Here is a 4,445-nt window from a genome sequence, read left to right on the forward strand (position 1 = left end):
ACGCTTTCACCGCAATAGGCTCTGTCGCCGCGCGACAGAGTGCAATGCCACGCGACAAACCTGTCGTCCGGCGCTGCAAGAAAGTTTTTGCGGATTTTGTTTTTATCATATCTTTTGATCCAGAAGTCCAAATAAGGCATATAATATGTCTTTGGAAAGATCTTGAAGTCTACTTTGCAACCCACATAGAATAAAATTAAAATATTTTTTGTATAAAAAGATATGGCTGAAATGTGAAAGGGTGTCAGTTTTGGATAGAGTTTCGTATTCCTTTCATATCTTTTTCGTTATAGCTCGGATTTAATATTATAATATATCATTGGAAAGATAATTTCAAGATCTATCCAACCATATAAAATTTGGATAAATAATATGAGACACGAAAATAATATCCGACTGTCTTTGAACATCTTTAAATTCGAATAGAATTAAGACTTAACAAAAGGAAAGTTTTAAAAAAGAAAAAGTTTTATTCAATTTCAAACTCTTTTATTTTATCTTTTCAAGAAGGATAATTAAGATATTTTAGAAACTCATAGAAGCTTCTAATAAATCCTAATTAGTTTAGGAATAGGATTAAACCTTTGGACCCTCCACATGATCCTTAGGCCGTAGGTAAAATCCAGTTTGAGCTCAGTTTAGTATTTTGGTCATAACTTCCTCATTATTCATCGGAATTGGGCTTATAATATATAGTTGGAAAGGTCTTTTCAAGACCCACCCAACTACATTATTATTGGACCCATATCATGGACCAAACTAAACTGGAATGCACGTTTTCATAAAACAGGGTGAGAAAAGAAATATTTTCAAAAACAGAAAGAAGAGATATTTTAATAAAAACATCCTCATCACTAGAATTTTCACACTTTTGCTTCGTTCGATAATCAATTGACGTGAAAGGTATTCATCATTGGGTTTAGTTTTGGGGAGACACATTTGGGTGTCTACAGAAGCCCCCACTTTGATTGAGTTTTGAGAAACTTATGTTTCGAAAACAAAAGTCAAAGTAGCGATAAGGACGGAGAATGCTTCAGAATGTTCTGCGATCCTAAATTACTCTTGTAACGCCGATACCTGCAAACTATCGTTAGTTTAACAGACAAAAGAGTTAAGAAACGCGTATCTTGCACGTCGAGCACACGTATCTAGGAGTGACCGATTTGTTGTTGCATTGTTGTTGTGACAACCTTCCACAAGCTAGGGAACGCCATCTTATCGTTGTTGATGTTGTGGTCGTGCTTCGTCGCCGTTGATGTTCTCTCGTTTCAGAACAAAAGATCTTTCTTTTTAGGAATGTTCACTAGTCTCTGAACAATGGAGCTTTTAGAGGGATGTTCACTCGTCTCTGAACAAAAGATCTTTGATAGGATGCGCACGCATCCTTGAGCAAAAGAGCTTGAAAAGAAATGTCCATGCGTCTCTGAACAAAGAGCTTTAATAGGATGCCCACGCGTCTCTGAGAAAAAGGGCTTGAAAAGAAATGTCCACGCGTCTCTGAACAAAGACCTTTGATATGTCCACGCGTCTCTGAACAAAGAGCTTTGAATGATATTCCTACGTCTCTTTGAGCAAAAGAGCTGGAAAAGAAATGTCCACGTGTCTTTGAACAAAGAGCTTTAATACTTGAATGTTTATTGAAATCGTTCGGTTGGCTGCGAACAGGAGCTTTGCTGAATGGTTGTATCTTGTAAAAATCAAAAGATTTCCAAAAGACTTTGCTAGTGTTTTTCTTAGGGTTGACCTAAGGTGATTGACTGACTTGAGGTTGACTCAATGTGTTTTGACACGTGTGTGACTCTTCTGTAATTTAATGTGTTATGACACATGTGTTAGACTCAATTCGAGGTGACATGACTCATCGTACATGACTTGTGTGTGCATTATAATGTGATTGTGCGACTGGAAAAATGCAAAAAAGCAAAAAAATATCCGTCGTTTTTTGTGGAGGGTACCGACTTTCTCCCGAAAAAGAAAGACACAAAAAAGAAAGAAGCAAGTGTTTGATGGTGCATGTTAAATGAGCTTAGTCAAATGTATTCGCCCACGTTGTATCTCATAGTACAAGGATTGTAACATCTTAGACTATCCTACTTGACTTGATAATGAAAGTATTTAGGTAACTTAGGCGCGAAGGCTAAGTGATTCATACTTTGTGATGCAATGATGATTATGATTGATGAGTGATGTTGATATGACAAGGCATGCTTTAGCGTTGTGTTAAGATTTCATGACAAAGGGTTCCTAAAGGTAGGATTATTTGGTCATGTATCTGTGATGTGTGTGAAAGTGATACTAAAGTTAGGCCGCAAAGGCTAAATGTATGGAAAGATATTATTTCAAGAAGAGTCAAATGATGGTGACTCTTAGGCTATGTAATCTAATGACATGGGGATCAAGCCCCAAAGTCTAGCTCTAAATGGATAGGGATGAGCATAGGAGATCCCTTAATATGATCAATTATAAACGTAAATATGAATTCATTTTTATTACGGTCGCACCCCAATGTGAGGTTGTCTACGTATCCGTTAGGAATCAGGCCAAACGTAGCTCTAGCCGAACCTCGCACAAGTGTGTGTATACCTCAAAGAGGTATTTTAAGGGTTGTAATGTGGTTAGGCTAAAGGTTGAAGAAGAAAGGGATAAAGGCTCAAGAACCTACATCAGCCCCCAAGGTGTGCAAGCTTGCTTTTGAATCTTTGTATTGGTATGCTTGAGGTTTCCTCACTTTTGAACTCTTTTCTTTTATATTTTTTGCTCTCTCTCTTTTTTTTTGCTTTGTCATTTTCTTTATTTGGATAAGTGTGGGCAATCCCGATCATGCGGTCTATCATTCCCTTGGCATTTATGTTTCTCAGGCACGGTACCGAGCACTCGATAAGAAACGCAATCCGAGACGTGTTCTTATCAAAGATATTTTCATATCAAAGACATTGGAACACTTGCCCTTTTGTACACTTTTATTGTTTTTGCTATTTTAATCTTTTGATTCACTCAAGATTTTGTTCTTTGAAAATTGCATAAGTTACACACTATCCCATCCCAAGGTTAGGTAGATGTGGGTTGAAGAAAGAAAGGCCTATCGTTAGACGAAGCTCAAAGTGGTTTATCAAGAAAAGATTGTATATATGAAGGGTGAAAGGTATAACATGGCTGCAAGAGGTGCCTCTAATCATGGGTATACCTTGTGCTTAGTTCGAAATGGACTTTTTTTTTTTTTTTTTTTGGGCAATGCAATGCAATGATCATATGCAAGGAAATAAATGCTCATTTTATTAAAGGGAGAAAAGAAACATACAAAATAAAAATCTAAGGAAAAAGGTGCCTATTGCTAGACTTATTGGGGAAAGGAAAATGAAAAAAAGAAAAAAAAGCTCACGAAATCTTGTTGCTGAAGCTCGCCCCGTGTCTTATGCTTTATAATTACTCGGACTTATTGTCGTTTAGAGGTATGGGAAGCTTGTTATTGTCAATTAGATGTTGGATGACTTCTTTTAGCTTCCAACAGCTCTCAGTAGTATGACCCCTACCTTGATGGTATTTGCAGTGTGCATCTGGATTCCAACTAGGTAACCTCTTCTTAGATCCGGGATCTTGAATAGGTCTAATGGGAGTTATGAGACCTTTAGCATGAAGTAGATCAAATGTTGTGTCATAACTTATGCCAATAGGTGTAAAGGTTCTATTTTGCTCTCGTTTGTTCATGGCAAGTACCTCATCCAAGTTAAACGTACTAACGTTGTTTGAGTGGGTAGTTTCGGAAGCAGAAGGATTGTCGTTCCTCTTTCCTTTCCAGCCACTGTTATTATTGTTACTATTCTTGGCCTTCCTGTTGCTAAGAGGAACATTAAGGTGATTTGAGTCAATGAGGTCTTGAATGCGATCCTTGAGGGTAAAACACTTTTCGGTGGTATGACCATGGCCTCTATGATATTTACAATAAGAGTTTGGATCCCAATTGGGAGATCGTTTCTCAAGTGGTGGGTCTTTACTAGGGTCGGCGGGATAAATGAGACCTTGATCATTAAGGTAGTCAATAGCTTCATCATAAGTCATTTCTATTGGTGTGTATTCTTCAATGGTCCGTTTTACCCGTGGCTTAGGAGCATTGAGTTCTTCATTAAATCCCTGGTGAGAATTTTGTTCGATAACCATCATCCGATTTGCTAATCCTTCTACCACATTCAAGAGCATGGAAATGACATCTTGCAGTTTTCGAACGTCTTCTTTTTAGACTTGACAAATTTTCCTCGGTATTATCTAAGAAAATTCTTTCATCCTTCTCAATCATGGCCAATTCATCAATAGAGGTTATATAAGCTATCTCGATCGTGGGCTCACCTACAGGTGTGACAAGGAGTGACGGATCAAAGGATGTTTGATCTTCTGCGATGGCTAGAATCTCGGAAGTTTTATTGTCATCGATCAGGTCTTGAATAGCTTCT

Source organism: Chenopodium album, chromosome 16 (assembly GCF_948465745.1).
Source record: "Chenopodium album chromosome 16, dcCheAlbu1.1, whole genome shotgun sequence".
Classification (NCBI taxonomy): Eukaryota; Viridiplantae; Streptophyta; class Magnoliopsida; order Caryophyllales; family Amaranthaceae; genus Chenopodium; species Chenopodium album.